Genomic DNA, 23,403 nt, shown 5'->3' on the forward strand with positions numbered 1-23,403 from the left:
CGGTTGTACTTATCGTCGGCAAAGCTATGTCGCGTGTTGCCGTAGGCGGAAACAGGAAAAGCACTATAGTAGAACACAGATGAAGCTTCTAAGTTGATGTAATAGCCAGTAAGAAGTAGTCCAATTCAAGATTAAGTATCGATTATTGACTTTTTAGCTGGCTTTGGTGCCTTGGACATGAGCTAGGACTTTAAGATTCTGCATAAAAGGAGGACTAGCAGCACAGTTGCACAGGAGAATGTGAAAAGCGTTCATATGTAGTAAAAACCTGAGATATCCATCCGTTTTCGTCATTTGTTATCGAATCGACTTAAAGCCAGATCGTCACATTGGCCACTCTTCTCTCAGAAACGGTTGTACATATCGTCTGCAAATCTATGTCGCGTGCTGCGGTATGCTGAGACACTAAAAGCACCTTAGTAGAACACAGATGAAGCTTCTAAGTTGATGTAATAGCCAGTAAGAAGTAGTACAATTCAAGTTTTAGGTATTGAATATTGACCTTTTAGCTGGCTTTGGTGCCTTGGACATGAGCTAGGACCTTAAGATTCTGCATGAAAGGAGGACTAGCAGCCGAGTTGCACGTGAGAATGTGGAAAGTGTTCATATGTAGTAAAAACCTAAGAAATCCGTCCGTTTTCGTCATTTGTTATCGAATCGACTTAAAGCCAGATCGTCACATTGGCCACTCTTCTCTCAGAAACGGTTGTACATATCGTCTGCAAAGCTATGTCGCGTGCAGCGGTATTTGGAGACACTAAAATCACCATAGTAGAACACAGATGAAGCTTCTAAGTTGATGTAATAGCCAGTAAGATGTAGTACAATTCAACTTTTAGGAATCGATTATTGACTTTTTAGCTGGCTTTGGTGCCTTGGACATGAGCTAGGACCTTAAGATTCTGCATGAAAGGAGGACTAGCAGCCGAGTTGCACGGGAGAATGTGAAAAGTGTTCATATGTAGTAAAATCCCGAGAAATCCGTCCGTTTTCGTCATTTGTTATTGAATCGACATAAAGCCAGATCGTCACATTGGTCGCTCTTCTCTCTGAAACGGTTGTACATATCGTCTGCAAAGCTATGTCGCGTGCAGCGGTATGTGGAGACGCTAAAATCACCATAGCAGAACACAGATGAAGCATCTAAGTTGATGTAATAGCCAGTAAGAAGTAGTAGAATTCAAGTTTTAGGTATCGATTATTGACTTTTTAGCTAGCTTTCGTGCCTTGGACATGAGCAAGGACCTTAAGATTCTGCATGAAAGGAGGACTATCAGCCGAGTTGCACGGGAGAATGTGAAAAGTGTTCATATGTAGTAAAAACCTGAGAAATCCGTCCGTTTTCATCATTTGTTATCGAATCGATTTAAAGCCACATCGTCACATTGGCCGCTCTTCTCTCTGAAACGGTTGTACTTATCGTCGGCAAAGCTATGTCGCGTGTTGCCGTAGGCGGAAACAGGAAAAGCACCATAGTAGAACACAGATGAAGCTTCTAAGTTGATGTAATAGCCAGTAAGAAGTAGTAGAATTCAAGTTTTAGGTATCGATTATTGACTTTTTAGCTGGCTTTCGTGCCTTGGACATGAGCAAGGACCTTAAGATTCTGCATGAAAGGAGGACTATCAGCCGAGTTGCACGGGAGAATGTGAAAAGTGTTCATATGTAGTAAAAACCTGAGAAATCCGTCCGTTTTCGTCATTTGTTATCGAATAGACTTAAAGCCAGATCGTCACATTGGCCGCTCTTCTATCTGAAACGGTTGTACTTATCGTCTGCAAAGTTATGTCGCGTGCTGCGGTATGCGGAGACACTAAAATCACCATAGTAGGACACAGATGAAGCTTCTAAGTTGATGCAATAGCCAGTAAGAAGTAGTACAATTCAAGTTTTAGGTATCGATTATTGACTTTTTAGCTGGCTTTGGTGCCTTGGACATGAGCTAGGACCTTGACATTCTGCATGAAAGAAGGACTAGCAGCCGAGTTGCGTGGGAGACTGTGAAAAGTTTTCATATATAGTAAAAAGCTGAGAAATCCGTCCGTTTTCATCATTTGTTATCGAATCGACTTAAAGCCACATCGTCACATTGGCCGCTCTTCTCTCTGAAACGGTTGTGCTTATCGACTGCAAAACTATGTCGCGTGCTGCGATATGCGGAGAAACTAAAAGCACCGTAGTAGAACACAGATGAAGCTTCTAAGTTGATGTAATAGCCAGTAAGAAGTAGTCCAATTCAAGTTTTAGGTATAGACTATTGACTTTTTAGCTGGCTTTGGTGCCTTGGACATGAGCTAGGACCTTAAGATCCTGCATGAAAGGAGGACTAGCAGCCCAGTTGCACGGGAGAATGTGAAAAGTGTTCATATGTAGGAAAAACCTGAGAAATCCGTCCGTTTTCGTCATTTGTTATCGAATCGACTTTAAGCCAGATCGTCACATTGGCCGCTCTTCTCTCTGAAACGGTTGTACTTATCGTCTGCAAAGCTATGTCGCGTGTTGCCGTAGGCGGAAACAAGAAAAGCACCATAGTAGAACACAGATGAAGCTTCTAAGTTGATGTAATAGCCAGTAAGAAGTAGTCCAATTCAAGTTTTAGGTATCGATTATTGACGTTTTAACTGGCTTTGGTGCCTTGGACATGAGCTAGGACCTTAAGATTCTGCATGAAAGGAGGACTAGCAGCCGAGTTGCACGGGAGAATGTGAAAAGTGTTCATATGTAGTAAAATCCCGAGAAATCCGTCCGTTTTCGTCATTTGTTATTGAATCGACATAAAGCCAGATCGTCACATTGGCCGCTCTTCTCTCTGAAACGGTTGTACATATCGTCTGCAAAGCTATGTCGCGTGCAGCGGTATGTGGAGACGCTAAAATCACCATAGCAGAACACAGATGAAGCATCTAAGTTGATGTAATAGCCAATAAGTAGTTGTACAATTCAAGTTTTTGGAATCGATTATTGACTTCTTAGCTGGCTTTTGCCTTGGACATGAGCTAGGACTTTACGATTCTGCATAAAAGGAGGACTAGCAGCCGAGTTGCACGGGAGAATGTGAAAAGTGTTCACATGTAGTAAAAACCTGAGAAATCCGTCCGTCTTCGTCATTTGTTATCGAATCGACTTAAAGCCAGTTCGTCACATTGGCCGCTCTGCTCTCTGAAACGGTTGTACTTATCGTCTGCAAAGCTATGTCACGTGCTGCGGTATGCGGAGACACTAAAATCACCACAGTAAAACACAGATGAAGCTTCTAAGTTGATGTAATATCCAGTAAGAAGTAGTACAATTCAAGTTTTAGGTATCGATTATTGACTTTTTAGCTGGCTTTGGTGCCTTGGACATGAGCTAGGACCTTAAGATTCTGCATGAAAGGAGGACTAGCAACCGAGTTGCACGGGAGAGTGTGAAAAGTGTTCATATGTAGTAAAAACCTTAGAAATCCGTCCGTTTTCGTCATTTGTTATCGAATCGACTAAAGCCAGATCGTCACATTGGCCGCTCTTCTCTCTGAAACGGTTGTACTTACCGTCTGCCAAGCTATGTCGCTTGCTGCGGTATGCTGAGACACTAAAAGCACCATAGTAGAACACAGATCAAGCTTATAAGTTGATGTAATAGCCAGTAAGAAGTAGTAAAATTCAAGTATAAGGTACTGAATATTGAATTTTTAGCTGGCTTTGGTGCCTTGGACATGAGCTAGGACCTTAAGATTCTGCATGAAAGGAGGACTAGCAGCCGAGTTGCACGGGAGAATGTGAAAAGTGTTCATATGTAGTAAAAACCTGAGAAATCCGTCCGTTTTCGTCATTTGTTATCGAATCGACTTAAAGCCAGATCGTCACATTGCCCGCTCTTCTCTCTGAAACGGTTGTACTTATCGACTGCAAAGCTATGTCGCGTACTGCGGTATTCGGAGACACTAAAAGCACCATAGTAGAACACAGATGAAGCTCCTAAGATGATGTAATAGCCAGTAAGAAGTAGTACAATTCAAGTTGTAGGTATCGGTTATTGACTTTTTAGCTGGCTTTGGTGCCTTGGACATGAGCTAGGACCTTAAGATTCTGCATGAAAGGAGGACTAGCAGCCGAGTTGCACGGGAGAATGTGAAAAGTGTTCATATGTAGTAAAAACCTGAGAAATCCGTCCGTTTTCGTCATTTGTTATCGAATCGACTTAAAGCCAGATCGTGTCATTGGCCGCTCTTCTCTCTGAAACGGTTGTACTTATCGTCAGCAAAGCTATGTCGCGTGCTGCGGTATGCGGAGATACTAAAATCACCATAGTAGAACACAGATGAAGCTTCTAAGTTGATGCAATAGCCAGTAAGAAGTAGAACAATTCAAGTTTTAGGTATCGATTATTGACTTTTTAGCTGGCTTCGGTACCTTGGACATGAGCTAGGACCTTAAGATTCTGCATGAAAGGAGGACTAGCAGCCGAGTCGCACGAGAGAATGTAAAAAGTGTTCATATGTAGAAAAACCTGAGAAATCCGTCCGTTTTCGTCATTTGTTATCGAATAGACTTAAAGCCAGATCGTCACATTGGCCGCTCTTCTCTCTGAAACGGTTGTACTTATCGTCTGCAAAGCTATGTCGCGTGCTGCGGTATGCTGAGACACTAAAAGCACCATAGTAGAACACAGATGAAGCTTCTAAGTTGATGTAATAGCCAGTAAGAAGTAGTACAATTCAAGTTTTAGGTATCGATTATTGACTTTTTAGCTGGCTTTGGTGCCTTGGACATGAGCTAGGACCTTGACATTCTGCATGAAAGAAGGACTAGCAGCCGAGTTGCACGGGAGACTGTGAAAAGTTTTCATATGTAGTAAAAACCTGAGAAATCCGTCCGTTTTCGTCATTTGTAATCGAATCGACTTAAAGCCAAATCGTCACATTGGCTACTCTTCTCTCTGAAACGGTTGTACTTATCGTCTGCAAAGCTATGTCGCGATCTGCGGTATGTGGCGACACTAAAAGCACCATAGTAGAACACAGATGAAGCTTCTAAGTTGATGTAATAGCCAGTAAGAAGTAGTAGAATTCAAGTTTTAGGTATCGATTATTGACTTTTTAGCTAGCTTTCGTGCCTTGGACATGAGCAAGGACCTTAAGATTCTGCATGAAAGGAGGACTATCAGCCGAGTTGCACGGGAGAATGTGAAAAGTGTTCATATGTAGTAAAAACCTGAGAAATCCGTCCGTTTTCATCATTTGTTATCGAATCGATTTAAAGCCACATCGTCACATTGGCCGCTCTTCTCTCTGAAACGGTTGTACTTATCGTCGGCAAAGCTATGTCGCGTGTTGCCGTAGGCGGAAACAGGAAAAGCACCATAGTAGAACACAGATGAAGCTTCTAAGTTGATGTAATAGCCAGTAAGAAGTAGTAGAATTCAAGTTTTAGGTATCGATTATTGATTTTTTAGCTGGCTTTCGTGCCTTGGACATGAGCAAGGACCTTAAGATTCTGCATGAAAGGAGGACTAGCAGCCGAGTTGCACGGGAGAATGTGAAAAGTGTTCATATGTAGTAAAAACCTGAGAAATCCGTCCGTTTTCGTCATTTGTTATCGAATCGACTTAAAGCCAGATCGTCACATTGGCAGCCCTTCTCTCTGAATCGGTTGTACTTATCGTCTGCAAAGCTATGTCGCGTGCTGCGCTATGTGGAGACACTAAGAGCACCATAGTAGAACACAGACGAAGCTTCTAAGTTGATGTAATAGCCAGTAAGAAGTAGTACAATTCAAGTTTTAGGTATAGATTATTGACTTTTTAACAGGCTTTGGTGCCTTGGCCATTAGCTAGGACCTTGACATTCTGCATGAAAGGAGGACTAGCAGCCGAGTTGCACGGGAGAATGTCAAAAGTGTTCATATGTAGTAAAAACCTGAGAAATCCGTCCGTTTTCGTCATTTTTTATCGAATCGACTTAAAGCCAGATCGTCACATTGGCCGCTCTTCTCTCTGAAACGGTTGTACTTATCGTCTGCAAAGCTATGTCGCGTACTGCGGTATTCGGAGACACTAAAAGCATCATAGTAGAACACAGATGAAGCTTCTAAGATGATGTAATAGCCAGTAAGAAGAAGTACAATTCAAGTTTTAGGTATCGGTTATTGACTTTTTAGCTGGCTTTGGTGCCTTGGACATGAGCTAGGACCTTAAGATTCTGCATGAAAGGAGGACTAGCAGCCGAGTTGCACGGGAGAATGTGAAAAGTGTTCATATGTAGTAAAAACCTGAGAAATCCGTCCGTTTTCGTCATTTGTTATCGAATCGACTTAAAGCCAGATCGTCACATTGGCCGCTCTTCTCTCTGAAACGGTTGTACTTATCGTCTGCAAAGCTATGTCGCGTGTTGCCGTAGGCGGAGAAACTAAAAGCACCATAGTAGAACACAGATGAAGCTTCTAAGTTGACGTAATAGCCAGTAAGAAGTAGTACAATTCAAGTTTTAGGTATTGATTATTGACTTTTTAGCTGGCTTTGGTGCCTTGGACATGAGCTAGGACCTTAAGATTCTGCATGAAAGGAGGACTAGCAGCCGAGTTGCACGGGAGAATGTGAAAAGTGTTCATATGTAGTAAAAACCTGAGAAATCCGTCCGTTTTCGTCATTTGTTATCGAATCGACTTAAAGCCAGATCGTCACATTGGCCGCTCTTCTCTCTGAAACGGTTGTACTTATCGACTGCAAAGCTATGTCGCGTACTGCGGTATTCGGAGACACTAAAAGCACCATAGTAGAACACAGATGAAGCTCCTAAGATGATGTAATAGCCAGTAAGAAGTAGTACAATTCAAGTTGTAGGTATCGGTTATTGACTTTTTAGCTGGCCTTGGTGCCTTGGACATGAGCTAGGACCTTAAGATTCTGCATGAAAGGAGGACTAGCAGCCGAGTTGCACGGGAGAATGTCAAAAGTGTTCATATGTAGTAAAAACCTGAGAAATACGTCCGTTTTCGTCATTTGTTATCGAATCGACTTAAAGCCAGATCGTCACATTGGCAGCCCTTCTCTCTGAAACGGTTGTACTTATCGTCTGCAAAGCTATGTCGCGTGCTGCGGTATGCGGAGACACTAAAAGCACCATAGTAGAACACAGATGAAGCTTCTAAGTTGATGCAATAGCCAGTAAGAAGTAGAACAAATCAAGTTTTAGGTATCGATTATTGACTTTTTAGCTGGCTTCGGTACCTTGGACATGAGCTAGGACCTTAAGATTCTGCATGAAAGGAGGACTAGCAGCCGAGTTGAACGGGAGAATTTGAAAAGTGTTCATATGTAGTAAAAGCCTGAGAAATCCGTCCGTTTTCGTCATTTGTTATCGAATCGACTTAAATCCAGATCGTCACATTGGCCGCTCTTCTCTCTGAAACGGTTGTACTTAACGTCTGCAAAGCTATGTCGCGTGTTGCCGTAGGCGGAAACAGGAAAAGCACCATAATAGAACACAGATGAAGCTTCTAAGTTGATGTAATACCCAGTAAGAAATAGTCCAATTCAAGTTTTAGGTATCGATTATTGACTTTTTAGCTGGCTTTGGTGCCTTGGACATGAGCTAGGACCTTAAGATTCTGCATGAAAGGAGGACTAGCAGCCGAGTTGCACGGGAGAATGTGAAAAGTGTTCATATGTAGTAAAAACCTGAGAAATCCGTCCGTTTTCGTCATTTGTTATCGAATCGACTTAAAGCCAGATCGTGACATTGGCCGCTCTTCTCTTTGAAACGGTTGTACTTATCGTCAGCAAAGCTATGTCGCGTGCTGCGGTATGCGGAGACACTAAAATCACCATAGTAGAACACAGATGAAGCTTCTAAGTTGATGCAATAGCCAGTAAGAAGTAGAACAATTCAAGTTTTAGGTATCGATTATTGACTTTTTAGCTGGCTTCGGTACCTTGGACATGAGCTAGGACCTTAAGATTCTGCATGAAAGGAGGACTAGCAGCCGAGTTGCACGAGAGAATGTAAAAAGTGTTCATATGTAGAAAAACCTGAGAAATCCGTCCGTTTTCGTCATTTGTTATCGAATAGACTTAAAGCCAGATCGTCACATTGGCCGCTCTTCTCTCTGAAACGGTTGTACTTATCGTCTGCAAAGCTATGTCGCGTGCTGCTTTATGCTGAGACACTAAAAGCACCATAGTAGAACACAGATGAAGCTTCTAAGTTGATGTAATAGCCAGTAAGAAGTAGTACAATTCAAGTTTTAGGTATCGATTATTGACTTTTTAGCTGGCTTTGGTGCCTTGGACATGAGCTAGGACCTTGACATTCTGCATGAAAGAAGGACTAGCAGCCGAGTTGCACGAGAGAATGTAAAAAGTGTTCATATGTAGAAAAACCTGAGAAATCCGTCCGTTTTCGTCATTTGTTATCGAATAGACTTAAAGACAGATCGTCACATTGGCCGCTCTTCTCTCTGAAACGGTTGTACTTATCGTCTGCAAAGCTATGTCCCGTGCTGCGGTATGCTGAGACACTAAAAGCACCATAGTAGAACACAGATGAAGCTTCTAAGTTGATGTAATAGCCAGTAAGAAGTAGTACAATTCAAGTTTTAGGTATCGATTATTGACTTTTTAGCTGGCTTTGGTGCCTTGGACATGAGCTAGGACCTTGACATTCTGCATGAAAGAAGGACTAGCAGCCGAGTTGCACGGGAGACTGTGAAAAGTTTTCATATGTAGTAAAAACCTGAGCAATCCGTCCGTTTTCGTCATTTGTTATCGAATCGACTTCAAGCCAAATCGTCACATTGGCTACTCTTCTCTCTGAAACGGTTGTACTTATCGTCTGCAAAGCTATGTCGCGTGCTGCGGTATGTGGCGACACTAAAAGCACCATAGTAGAACACAGATGAAGCTTCTAAGTTGATGTAATAGCCAGTAAGAAGTAGTAGAATTCAAGTTTTAGGTATCGATTATTGACTTTTTAGCTGGCTTTCGTGCCTTGGACATGAGCAAGGACCTTAAGATTCTGCATGAAAGGAGGACTATCAGCCGAGTTGCACGGGTGAATGTGAAAAGTGTTCATATGTAGTAAAAACCTGAGAAATCCGTCCGTTTTCATCATTTGTTATCGAATCGATTTAAAGCCACATCGTCACATTGGCCGCTCTTCTCTCTGAAACGGTTGTACTTACCGTCGGCAAAGCTATGTCGCGTGTTGCCGTAGGCGGAAACAGGAAAAGCACTATAGTAGAACACAGATGAAGCTTCTAAGTTGATGTAATAGCCAGTAAGAAGTAGTCCAATTCAAGATTTAGGTATCGATTATTGACTTTTTAGCTGGCTTTGGTGCCTTGGACATGAGCTAGGACTTTAAGATTCTGCATAAAAGGAGGACTAGCAGCCCAGTTGCACGGGAGAATGTGAAAAGCGTTCATATGTAGTAAAAACCTGAGATATCCATCCGTTTTCGTCATTTGTTATCGAATCGACTTAAAGCCAGATCGTCACATTGGCCACTCTTCTCTCAGAAACGGTTGTACATATCGTCTGCAAATCTATGTCGCGTGCTGCGGTATGCTGAGACATTAAAAGCACCATAGTAGAACACAGATGAAGCTTCTAAGTTGATGTAATAGCCAGTAAGAAGTAGTACAATTCAAGTTTTAGGTATTGAATATTGACCTTTTATCTGGCTTTGGTGCCTTGGACATGAGCTAGGACCTTAAGATTCTGCATGAAAGGAGGACTAGCAGCCGAGTTGCACGTGAGAATGTGGAAAGTGTTCATATGTAGTAAAAACCTAAGAAATCCGTCCGTTTTCGTCATTTGTTATCGAATCGACTTAAAGCCAGATCGTCACATTGGCCACTGTTCTCTCAGAAACGGTTGTACATATCGTCTGCAAAGCTATGTCGCGTGCAGCGGTATTTGGAGACACTAAAATCACCATAGTAGAACACAGATGAAGCTTCTAAGTTGATGTAATAGCCAGTAAGAAGTAGTACAATTCAACTTTTAGGAATCGATTATTGACTTTTTAGCTGGCTTTGGTGCCTTGGACATGAGCTAGGACCTTAAGATTCTGCATGAAAGGAGGACTAGCAGCCGAGTTGCACGGGAGAATGTGAAAAGTGTTCATATGTAGTAAAATCCCGAGAAATCCGTCCGTTTTCGTCATTTGTTATTGAATCGACATAAAGCCAGATCGTCACATTGGTCGCTCTTCTCTCTGAAACGGTTGTACATATCGTCTGCAAAGCTATGTCGCGTGCAGCGGTATGTGGGGACGCTAAAATCACCATAGCAGAACACAGATGAAGGATCTAAGTTGATGTAATAGCCAATAAGAAGTTGTACAATTCAAGTTTTTGGAATCGATTATTGACTTTTTAGCTGGCTTTTGCCTTGGACATGAGCTAGGACTTTAAGATTCTGCATAAAAGGAGGACTAGCAGCCCAGTTGCACGGGAGAATGTGAAAAGTGTTCACATGTAGTAAAAACCTCAGAAATCCGTCCGTCTTCGTCATTTGTTATCGAATCGACTTAAAGCCAGTTCGTCACATTGGCCGCTCTGCTCTCTGAAACGGTTGTACTTATCGTCTGCAAAGCTATGTCGCGTACTGCTGTATTCGGAGACACTAAAAGCACTATAGTAGAACACAGATGAAGCTCCTAAGATGACGTAATAGCCAGTAAGAAGTAGTACATTTCAAGTTTTAGGTATCGGTTATTGACTTTTCAGCTGGCTTTGGTGCCTTGGACATGAGCTAGGACCTTAAGATTCTGCATGAAAGGAGGACTAGCAGCCGAGTTGCACGGGAGAATGTGAAAAGTGTTCATATGTAGTAAAAACCTGAGAAATCCGTCCGTTTTCGTCATTTGTTATCGAATAGACTTAAAGCCAGATCGTCACATTGGCCGCTCTTCTCTCTGAAACGGTTGTACTTATCGTCTGCAAAGCTATGTCGCGTGCTGCGGTATGCGGAGACACTAAAATCACCATAGTAGGACACAGATGAAGCTTCTAAGTTGATGCAATAGCCAGTAAGAAGTAGAACAAATCAAGTTTTAGGTATCGATTATTGACTTTTTAGCTGGCTTCGGTACCTTGGACATATGCTAGGACCTTAAGATTCTGCATGAAAGGAGGACTAGCAGCCGAGTTGCACGAGAGAATGTAAAAAGTGTTCATATGTAGTAAAAACCTGAGAAATCCGTCCGTTTTCGTCATTTGTTATCGAATCGACTTAAAGCCAGATCGTCACATTGGCCGCTCTTCTCTCTGAAACGGTTGTACTTATCGTCTGCAAAGCTATGTCGCGTGCTGCGGTATGCTGAGACACTAAAAGCACCATAGTAGAACACAGATGAAGCTTCTAAGTTGATGTAATAGCCAGTAAGAAGTAGTACAATTCAAGTTTTAGGTATCGATTATTGACTTTTTAGCTGGCTTTGGTGCCTTGGACATGAGCTAGGACCTTGACATTCTGCATGAAAGAAGGACTAGCAGCCGAGTTGCGTGGGAGACTGTGAAAAGTTTTCATATATAGTAAAAAGCTGAGAAATCCGTCCGTTTTCATCATTTGTTATCGAATCGACTTAAAGCCACATCGTCACATTGGCCGCTCTTCTCTCTGAAACGGTTGTGCTTATCGACTGCAAAACTATGTCGCGTGCTGCGATATGCGGAGAAACTAAAAGCACCGTAGTAGAACACAGATGAAGCTTCTAAGTTGATGTAATAGCCAGTAAGAAGTAGTCCAATTCAAGTTTTAGGTATAGACTATTGACTTTTTAGCTGGCTTTGGTGCCTTGGACATGAGCTAGGACCTTAAGATCCTGCATGAAAGGAGGACTAGCTGCCCAGTTGCACGGGAGAATGTGAAAAGTGTCCATATGTAGTAAAAACCTGAGAAATCCGTCCGTTTTCGTCATTTGTTATCGAATCGACTTAAAGCCAGATCGTCACATTGGCCGCTCTTCTCTCTGAAACGGTTGTACTTATCGTCTGCAAAGCTATGTCGCGTGTTGCCGTAGGCGGAAACAGGAAAAGCACCATAGTAGAACACAGATGAAGCTTCTAAGTTGATGTAATAGCCAGTAAGAAGTAGTCCAATTCAAGTTTTAGGTATCGATTATTGACGTTTTAACTGGCTTTGGTGCCTTGGACATGAGCTAGGACCTTAAGATTCTGCATGAAAGGAGGACTAGCAGCCGAGTTGCACGGGAGAATGTGAAAAGTGTTCATATGTAGTAAAATCCCGAGAAATCCGTCCGTTTTCGTCATTTGTTATTGAATCGACATAAAGCCAGATCGTCACATTGGCCGCTCTTCTCTCTGAAACGGTTGTACATATCGTCTGCAAAGCTATGTCGCGTGCAGCGGTATGTGGAGACGCTAAAATCACCATAGCAGAACACAGATGAAGCATCTAAGTTGATGTAATAGCCAATAAGTAGTTGTACAATTCAAGTTTTTGGAATCGATTATTGACTTCTTAGCTGGCTTTTGCCTTGGACATGAGCTAGGACTTTACGATTCTGCATAAAAGGAGGACTAGCAGCCCAGTTGCACGGGAGAATGTGAAAAGTGTTCACATGTAGTAAAAACCTGAGAAATCCGTCCGTCTTCGTCATTTGTTATCGAATCGACTTAAAGCCAGTTCGTCACATTGGCCGCTCTGCTCTCTGAAACGGTTGTACTTATCGTCTGCAAAGCTATGTCGCGTACTGCTGTATTCGGAGACACTAAAAGCACCATAGTAGAACACAGATGAAGCTCCTAAGATGACGTAATAGCCAGTAAGAAGTAGTACATTTCAAGTTTTAGGTATCGGTTATTGACTTTTTAGCTGGCTTTGGTGCCTTGGACATGAGCTAGGACCTTAAGATTCTGCATGAAAGGAGGACTAGCAGCCGAGTTGCACGGGAGAATGTGAAAAGTGTTCATATGTAGTAAAAACCTGAGAAATCCGTCCGTTTTCGTCATTTGTTATCGAATCGACTTAAAGCCAGATCGTCACATTGGCCGCTCTTCTCTCTGAAACGGTTGTACTTATCGTCTGCAAAGCTATGTCGCGTGCTGCGGTATGCGGAGACACTAAAATCACCATAGTAGAACACAGATGAAGCTTCTAAGTTGATGCAATAGCCAGTAAGAAGTAGAACAATTCAAGTTTTAGGTATCGATTATTGACTTTTTAGCTGGCTTCGGTACCTTGGACATGAGCTAGGACCTTAAGATTCTGCATGAAAGGAGGACTAGCTGCCGAGTTGCACGAGAGAATGTAAAAAGTGTTCATATGTAGTAAAAACCTGAGAAATCCGTCCGTTTTCGTCATTTGTTATCGAATCGACTTAAAGCCAGATCGTCACATTGGCCGCTCTTCTCTCTGAAACGGTTGTACTTATCGTCTGCAAAGCTATGTCGCGTGCTGCGGTATGCTGAGACACTAAAAGCACCATAGTAGAACACAGATGAAGCTTCTAAGTTGATGTAATAGCCAGTAAGAAGTAGTACAATTCAAGTTTTAGGTACCGATTATTGAATTTTTAGCTGGATTTGGTGCCTTAGACATGAGCTAGGAGCTTGATATTCTGCATGAAAGGAGGACTAGCAGCCGAGTTGCACGGGAGACTGTGAAAAGTTTTCATATGTAGTAAAAACCTGAGAAATCCGTCCGTTTTCGTCATTTGTTATCGAATCGACTTAAAGCCAAATCGTCACATTGGCTACTCTTCTCTCTGAAACGGTTGTACTTATCGTCTGCAAAGCTATGTCGCGTGCTGCGGTATGTGGAGACACTAAAAGCACCATAGTAGAACACAGATGAAGCTTCTAAGTTGATGTAATAGCCAGTAAGAAGTAGTAGAATTCAAGTTTTAGGTATCGATTATTGACTTTTTAGCTGGCTTTCGTGCCTTGGACATGAGCAAGGACCTTAAGATTCTGCATGAAAGGAGGACTATCAGCCGAGTTGCACGGGAGAATGTGAAAAGTGTTCATATGTAGTAAAAAGCTGAGAAATCCGTCCGTTTTCATCATTTGTTATCGAATCGACTTAAAGCCACATCGTCACATTGGCCGCTCTTCTCTCTGAAACGGTTGTGCTTATCGACTGCAAAACTATGTCGCGTGCTGCGATATGCGGAGAAACTAAAAGCACCGTAGTAGAACACAGATGAAGCTTCTAAGTTGATGTAATAGCCAGTAAGAAGTAATCCAATTCAAGTTTTAGGTATAGATTATTGACTTTTTAGCTGGCTTTGGTGCCTTGGACATGAGCTAGGACCTTACGATCCTGCATGAAAGGAGGTCTAGTAGCCGAGTTGCACGGGAGAATGTGAAAAGTGTTCATATGTAGTAAAAACCTGAGAAATCCGTCCGTTTTCGTCATTTGTTATCGAATCGACATAAAGCCAGATCGTCACATTGGCCGCTCTTCTCTCTGAAACGGTTGTACTTATCGTCTGCAAAGCTATGTCGCGTGTTGCCGTAGGCGGAAACAGGAAAAGCACCATAGTAGAACACAGATGAAGCTTCTAAGTTGATGTAATAGCCAGTAAGAAGTAGTACAATTCAAGTTTTAGGTATCGATTATTGACGTTTTAACTGGCTTTGGTGCCTTGGACATGAGCTAGGACCTTAAGATTCAGCATGAAAGGAGGACTAGCAGCCGAGTAGCACGGGAGAATGTGAAAAGTGTTCATATGTAGTAAAATCCCGAGAAATCCGTCCGTTTTCGTCATTTGTTATTGAATCGACATAAAGCCAGATGGTCACATTGGCCGCTCTTCTCTCTGAAACGGTTGTACATATCGTCTGCAAAGCTATGTCGCGTGCAGCGGTATGTGGAGACGCTAAAATCAGCATAGCAGAACACAGATGAAGCATCTAAGTTGATGTAATAGCCAATAAGAAGTTGTACAATTCAAGCTTTTGGAATCGATTAGTGACTTTTTAGCTTGCTTTTGCCTTGGACATGAGCTAGGACTTTAAGATTCTGCATAAAAGGAGGACTAGCAGCCCAGTTGCACGGGAGAATGTGAAAAGTGTTCACATGTAGTAAAAACCTGACAAATCCGTCCGTCTTCGTCATTTGTTATCGAATCGACTTAAAGCCAGTTCGTCACATTGGCCGCTCTGCTCTCTGAAACGGTTGTACTTATCGTCTGCAAAGCTATGTCGCGTCCTGCGGTATGCGGGGACACTAAAAGCACCATAGTAGAACACAGATGAAGCTCCTAAGATGACGTAATAGCCAGTAAGAAGTAGTACATTTCAAGTTTTAGGTATCGGTTATTGACTTTTTAGCTGGCTTTGGTGCCTTGGACATGAGCTAGGACCTTAAGATTCTGCATGAAAGGAGGACTAGCAGCCGAGTTGCACGGGAGAATGTGAAAAGTGTTCATATGTAGTAAAAACCTGAGAAATCCGTCCGTTTTCGTCATTTGTTATCGAATCGACTTAAAGCCAGATCGTCACATTGGCCGCTCTTCTCTCTGAAACGGTTGTACTTATCGTCTGCAAAGCTATGTCGCGTGCTGCGGTATGCGGAGACACTAAAATCACCATAGTAGAACACAGATGAAGCTTCTAAGTTGATGCAATAGCCAGTAAGAAGTAGAACAATTCAAGTTTTAGGTATCGATTATTGACTTTTTAACTGGCTTCGGTACCTTGGACATGAGCTAGGACCTTAAGATTCTGCATGAAAGGAGGACAAGCAGCCGAGTTGCACGAGAGAATGTAAAAAGTGTTCATATGTAGTAAAAACCTGAGAAATCCGTCCGTTATCGTCATTTGTTATCGAATCGACTTAAAGCCAGATCGTCACATTGGCCGCTCTTCTCTCTGAAACGGTTGTACTTATCGTCTGCAAAGCTATGTCGCGTGCTGCGGTATGCTGAGACACTAAAAGCACCATAGTAGAACACAGATGAAGCTTCTAAGTTGATGTAATAGCCAGTATGAAGTAGTAGAATTCAAGTTTTAGGTATCGATTATTGACTTTTTAGCTGGGTTTCGTGCCTTGGATATGAGCAAGGACCTTAAGATTCTGCATGAAAGGAGGACTATCAGCCGAGTTGCACGGGAGAATGTGAAAACTGTTCATATGTAGTAAAAACCTGAGAAATCCGTCCGTTTTCATCATTTGTTATCGAATCGACTTAAAACCAGATCGTCACATTGGCCGCTCTTCTCTCTGAAACGGTTGTGCTTATCGACTGCAAAACTATGTCGCGTGCTGCGATATGCGGAGAAACTAAAAGAACCGTAGTAGAACACAGATGAAGCTTCTAAGTTGATGTAATAGCCAGTAAGAAGTAATCCAATTCAAGTTTTAGGTATAGATTATTGACTTTTTAGCTGGCTTTGGTGCCTTGGACATGAGCTAGGACCTTACGATCCTGCATGAAAGGAGGTCTAGCAGCCGAGTTGCACGGGAGAATGTGAAAAGTGTTCATATGTAGTAAAAACCTGAGAAATCCGTCCGTTTTCGTCATTTGTTATCGAATCGACTTAAAGCCAGATCGTCACATTGGCCGCTCTTCTCTCTGAAACGGTTGTACTTATCGTCTGCAAAGCTATGTCGCGTGTTGCCGTAGGCGGAAACAGGAAAAGCACCATAGTAGAACACAGATGAAGCTTCTAAGTTGATGTAATAGCCAGTAAGAAGTAGTCCAATTCAAGATTTAGGTATCGATTATTGACTTTTTAGCTGGCTTTGGTGCCTTGGACATGATCTAGGACTTTAAGATTCTGCATAAAAGGAGGACTAGCAGCCCAGTTGCACGGGAGAATGTGAAAAGCGTTCATATGTAGTAAAAACCTGAGAAATCCGTCCGTTTTCGTCATTTGTTATCGAATCGACTTAAAGCCAGATCGTCACATTGGCCGCTCTTCTCTCTGAAACGGTTGTACTTATCGTCTGCAAAGCTATGTCGCGTGCTGCGGTATGCGGAGACACTAAAAGCACCATAGTAGAACACAAACGAAGCTTCTAAGTTGATGTAATAGCCAGTAAGAAGTAATACAATTCAAGTTTTAGGTATCGATTATTGACGTTTTAACTGGCTTTGGTGCCTTGGACATGAGCTAGGACCTTAAGATTCTGCATGAAAGGAGGACTAGCAGCCGAGTTGCACGGGAGAATGTGAAAAGTGTTTATATGTAGTAAAATCCCGAGAAATCCGTCCGTTTTCGTCATTTGTTATTGAATCGACATAAAGCCAGATCGTCACATTGGCCGCTCTTCTCTCTGAAACGGTTGTACATATCGTCTGCAAAGCTATGTCGCGTGCAGCGGTATGTGGAGACGCTAAAATCACCATAGCAGAACACAGATGAAGCATCTAAGTTGATGTAATAGCCAATAAGAAGTTGTACAATTCAAGTTTTTGGAATCGATTATTGTCTTTTTAGCTGGCTTTTGCCTTGGACATGAGCTAGGACTTTAAGTTTTTGCATAAAAGGAGGACTAGCAGCCCAGTTGCACGGGAGAATGTGAAAAGTGTTCACATGTAGTAAAAACCTGAGAAATCCGTCCGTCTTCGTCATTTGTTATCGAATCGACTTAAAGCCAGTTCGTCACATTGGCCGCTCTGCTCTCTGAAACGGTTGTACTTATCGTCTGCAAAGCTATGTCGCGTACTGCTGTATTAGGAGACACTAAAAGCACCATAGTAGAACACAGATGAAGCTCGTAAGATGACGTAATAGCCAGTAAGAAGTAGTACATTTCAAGTTTTAGGTATCGGTTATTGACTTTTTAGCTGGCTTTGGTGCCTTGGACATGAGCTAGGACCTTAAGATTCTGCATGAAAGGAGGACTAGCAGCCGAGTTGCACGGGAGAATGTGAAAAGTGTTCATATGTAGTAAAAACCTGAGAAATCCGTCCGTTTTCGTCATTTGTTATCGAATAGACTTAAAGCCAGATCGTCACATTGGCCGCTCTTCTCTCTGAAACGGTTGTACTTATCGTCTGCAAAGCTGTGTCGCGTGCTGCGGTGTGCGGAGACACTAAAGTCACCATAGTAGAACACAGACGAAGCTTCTAAGTTGATGCAATAGCCAGTAAGAAGTAGAACAATTCAAGTTTTAGGTATCGATTATTGACTTTTTAGCTGGCTTCGGTACCTTGGACATGAGCTAGGACCTTAAGATTCTGCATGAAAGGAGGACTAGCAGCCGAGTTGCACGAGAGAATGTAAAAAGTGTTCATATGTAGTAAAAACCTGAGAAATCCGTCCGTTTTCGTCATTTGTTATCGAATCGACTTAAAGCCAGATCGTCACATTGGCCGCTCTTCTCTCTGAAACGGTTGTACTTATCGTCTGCAAAGCTATGTCGCGTGCTGCGGTATGCTGAGACACTAAAAGCACCATAGTAGAACACAGATGAAGCTTCTAAGTTGATGTAATAGCCAGTAAGAAGTAGTACAATTCAAGTTTTAGGTATCGATTATTGACTTTTTAGCTGGCTTTGGTGCCTTGGACATGAGCTAGGACCTTGACATTCTGCATGAAAGAAGGACTAGCAGCCGAGTTGCACGGGAGACTGTGAAAAGTTTTCATATGTAGTAAAAACCTGAGAAATCCGTCCGTTTTCGTCATTTGTTATCGAATCGACTTAATGCCAAATCGTCACATTGGCTACTCTTGTCTCTGAAACGGTTGTACTTATCGTCTGCAAAGCTATGTCGCGTGCTGCGTTATGTGGAGACACTAAAAGCACCATAGTAGAACACAGATAAAGCTTCTAAGTTGATGTAATAGCCAGTAAGAAGTAGTAGAATTCAAGTTTTAGGTATCGATTATTGACTTTTTAGCTGGCTTTCGTGCCTTGGACATGAGCAAGGACCTTAAGATTCTGCATGAAAGGAGGACTATCAGCCGAGTTGCACGGGAGAATGTGAAAAGTGTTCATATGTAGTAAAAACCTGAGAAATCCGTCCGTTTTCATCATTTGTTATCGAATCGACTTAAAGCCACATCGTCACATTGGCCGCTCTTCTCTCTGAAACGGTTGTGCTTATCGACTGCAAAACTATGTCGCGTGCTGCGATATGCGGAGAAACCTAAAGCACCGTAGTAGAACACAGATGAAGCTTCTAAGTTGATGTAATAGCCAGTAAGAAGTAGTCCAATTCAAGTTTTAGGTATAGATTATTGACTTTTTAGCTGGCTTTGGTGCCTTGGACATGAGCTAGGACCTTACGATCCTGCATGAAAGGAGGACTAGCAGCCGAGTTGCACGGGAGAATGTGAAAAGTGTTCATATGTAGTAAAAACCTGAGAAATCCGTCCGTTTTCGTCATTTGTTATCGAATCGACTTAAAGTCAGATCGTCACATTGGCCGCTCTTCTCTCTGAAACGGTTGTACTTATCGTCTGCAAAGCTATGTCGCGTGCTGCGGTATGCGGAGACACTAAAAGCACCATAGTAGAACACAAACGAAGCTTCTAAGTTGATGTAATAGCCAGTAAGAAGTAGTACAATTCAAGTTTTAGGTATCGATTATTGACGTTTTAACTGGCTTTGGTGCCTTGGACATGAGCTAGGACCTTGACATTCTGCATGAAAGGAGGACTAGCAGCCGAGTTGCACGGGAGAATGTGGAAAGTGTTCATATGTAGTAAAAACCTGAGAAATCGGTCCGTTTTCGTCATTTGTTATCGAATCGACTGAAAGCCAGATCGTCACATTGGCCGCTCTTCTCTCTGAAACGGTTGTACTTATCGTCTGCAAAGCTATGTCGCGTGCTGCGGTATGCGGAGACACTAAAATCACCATAGTAGAACAAAGGTGAAGCATCTAAGTTGATGTAATAGCCAGTAAGAAGTAGTACAATTCAAGTTTTAGGAATCGATTATTGACTTTTTAGCTGGCTTTGGTGCCTTGGACATGAGCTAGGACCTTAAGATTCTGCATGAAAGGAGGACTAGCAGCCGAGTTGCACGGGAGAATGTGAAAAGTGTTCATATGTAGTAAAAACCTGAGAAATCCGTCCGTTTTCGTCATTTGTTATCGAATCGACTTAAAGCCAGTTCGTCACACTGGCCGCTCTTCTCTCTGAAACGGTTGTACTTATCGTCTGCAAAGCTATGTAGCGTGCTGCGGTATGCTGAGACACTAAAAGCACCGTAGTAGAACACAGATGAAGCTTCTAAGTTGATGTAATAGCCGGTAAGAAGTAGTACAAGTCAAGTTTTAGGTATTGAATATTGACCTTTTAGCTGGCTTTGGTGCCTTGGATATGAGCTAGGACCTTGACATTCTGCATGAAAGGAGGAATAGCAGCCGAGTTGCACGGGAGACTGTGAAAAGTGTTCATATGTAGTAAAAACCTTAGAAATCCGTCCGTTTTCGTCATTTGTTATCGAATCGACTTAAAGCCAGATCGTCACATTGGCCGCTCTTCTCTCTGAAACGGTTGTACTTATCGTCTGGAAAGCTATGCCGCGTGCTGCGGTATGTGGAGACACTAAAAGCACCATAGTAGAACACAGATGAAGCTTCTAAGTTGATGTAATAGCCAGTAAGAAGTAGTACAATTCAAGTTTTAGGTATCGATTATTGACTTTTTATCTGGCTTTGGTGCCTTGGACATGAGCTAGGACCTTAACATTCTGCATGAAAGGAGGACTAGCAGCCGAGTTGCACGGGAGAATGTGAAAAGTGTTCATATGTAATAAAAACCTGAGAAATCCGTCCGTTTTCGTCATGTGTTATCGAATCGACTTAAAGCCAAATCGTCACATTGGCCGCTCTTCTCTCTGAAACGGTTGTACTTATCGTCTGCAAAGCTATGTCGCGTGCTGCGGTATGCGAAGACACTAAAAGCACCATAGTAGAACACAGATGAAGCTTCTAAGTTGATGTAATAGCCAGTAAGAAGTAGTACAATTCAAGTTTTAGGTATCGACTATTGCCTTTTTAGCTTGGTTTGGTGCCTTGGACATGAGCTAGGACCTTAGGATTCTGCATGAAAGGAGGAGTAGCAGCCGAGTTGCACGGGAGAATGTGAAAAGTGTTCATATGTAGTAAAAACCTGAGAAATTCGTCCGTTTTCGTCATTTGTTATCGAATCGACTTAAAGCCAGATCGTCACATTGGCCGCTCTTCTCTCTGAAACGGTTGTACTTATCGTCTGCAAAGCTATGTCGCGTGCTGCGGTATGCGGAGACACTAAAAGCACCATAGTAGAACACAGATGAAGCTTCTATGATGATGTAATAGCCAGTAAGAAGTAGTCCAATTCAAGTTATAGGTATTGAATTTTGACCTTTTAGCTAGCTTTGGTGCCTTGGACATGAGCAAGGACCTTAAGATTCTGCATGAAAGGAGGACTAGCAGCCGAGTTGCACGGGAGAATGTGAAAAGTGTTCATATGTAGTAAAAACCTGAGAAATCCGTCCGTTTTCGTCATTTGTTATCGAATCGACTTAAAGCCAGATCGTCACATTGGCCGCTCTTCTCTCTGAAACGCTTGTACTTATCGTCTGCAAAGCTATGTCGCGTGCTGCGCTATGTGGAGACACTAAAAGCACCATAGTAAAACACAGATGAAGCTTCTAAGTTGATGTAATAGCCAGTAAGAAGTAGAACAATTCAAGTTTTAGGTATCGATTATTGACTTCCTAGCTGGCTTTGGTGCCTTGTACATGAGCTAGGACCTTAAGATTCTGCATGAAAGGAGGAGTAGCAGCCGAGTTGCACGGGAGAATGTGAAATGTGTTTATATGTAGTAAAAACCGGAGAAATTCGTCAGTTTTCGTCATTTGTTATCGAATCGACTGAAAGCCAGATCGTCACATTGACCGCTCTTCTCTCTGAAACGCTTGTACTTATCGTCTGCAAAGCTATGTCGCGTGCTGCGGTATGCGGAGACACTAAAATCACCGTAGTATAACACAGATGAAGCTACTAAGTTGATGCAATAGCCAGTAAGAAGTAGTCCAATTCAAGATTTAGGTATCGATTATTGACTTTTTAGCTGGCTTCGGTACCTTGGACATGAGCTAGGACCTTAAGACTCTGCATAAAAGGAGGACTAGCAGCCCAGTTGCACGGGAGAATGTGAAAAGTGTTCATATGCAGTAAAAACCTGAGAAATCCGTCCGTTTTCGTCATTTGTTATCGAATCGACTTAAAGCCAGATCGTCACATTGGCCGCTCTTCTCTCTGAAACGCTTGTACTTATCGTCTGCAAAGCTATGTCGCGTACTACGGTATTCGGAGACACTAAATGCACCATAGTAGAACACAGATGAAGCTCCTAAGATGATGTAATAGCCAGTAAGAAGTAGTAGAATTCAAGTTTTAGGTAATGAATATTGACCTTTTAGCTGGCTTTGGTGCCTTGGACATGAGCTAGGACCTTAAGATTCTGCATGAAAGGAGGACTAGCAGCCTAGTTGCACGGGAGAATGTGAAAAGTGTTCATATGTAGTAAAAACCTGAGAAATCCGTCCGTTTTCGTCATTTGTTATCGAATCGACTTAAAGCCAGATCGTCACATTGGCTGCTCTTCTCTCTGAAACGGTTGTACTTATCGTCTGCAAAGCTATGTCGCGTGCTGCGGTATGCGGAGACACTAAAAGCACCATAGTAGAACACATATGAAGCTTAAAAGTTGAAGTAATAGCCAGTAACAAGTAGTACAGTTCAAGTTTTAGGTATCGATTATTGACTTTTTAGCTGGCTTTGGTGCATTGGACATGAGCTAGGACCTTAACATTCTGCATGAAAGGAGGACTAGCAGCCGAGTTGCACGGGAGAATGTGAAAAGTGTTCATATGTGATAAAAACCTGAGAAATCCGTCCGTTTTCGTCATTTGTTATCGAATCGACTTAAAGCCAGATCGTCACATTGGCCGCTCTTCTATCTGAAACGGTTGTACTTATCGTCTACAAAGCTATGTCGCGTGCTGCGGTATGCGGAGACACTAAAAGCACCATAGTAGAAAACAGATGAAGCTTCTAAGTTGATGTAATAGCCAGTAAGAAGTAGTACAATTCAAGTTTTAGGTATCGATTATTGCCTTTTTAGCTGGCTTTGGTGCCTTGGACATGAGCTAGGACCTTGGGATTCTGCATGAAAGGAGGAGTAGCAGCCGAGTTGCACGGGAGAATGTGAAAAGTGTTCATATGTAGTAAAAACCTGAGAAATTCGTCCGTTTTCGTCATATGTTATCGAATCGACTTAAAGCCAGATCGTCACATTGGCCGCTCTTCTCTCTGAAGCGCTTGTACTTATCGTCTGAAAAGCTATGTCGCGTGCTGCGGTATGCGGAGACACTAAAATCACCATAGTAGAACACAGATGAAGCTACTATGTTGATGCAATAGCCAGTAAGAAGTAATACAATTCAAGATTTAGGTATTGAATATTGACCTTTTAGCTGGCTTTGGTGCCTTGGACATGAGCAA

Source organism: Schistocerca gregaria, unplaced genomic scaffold, assembly GCF_023897955.1.
Source record: "Schistocerca gregaria isolate iqSchGreg1 unplaced genomic scaffold, iqSchGreg1.2 ptg000552l, whole genome shotgun sequence".
Lineage (NCBI taxonomy): Eukaryota > Metazoa > Arthropoda > Insecta > Orthoptera > Acrididae > Schistocerca > Schistocerca gregaria.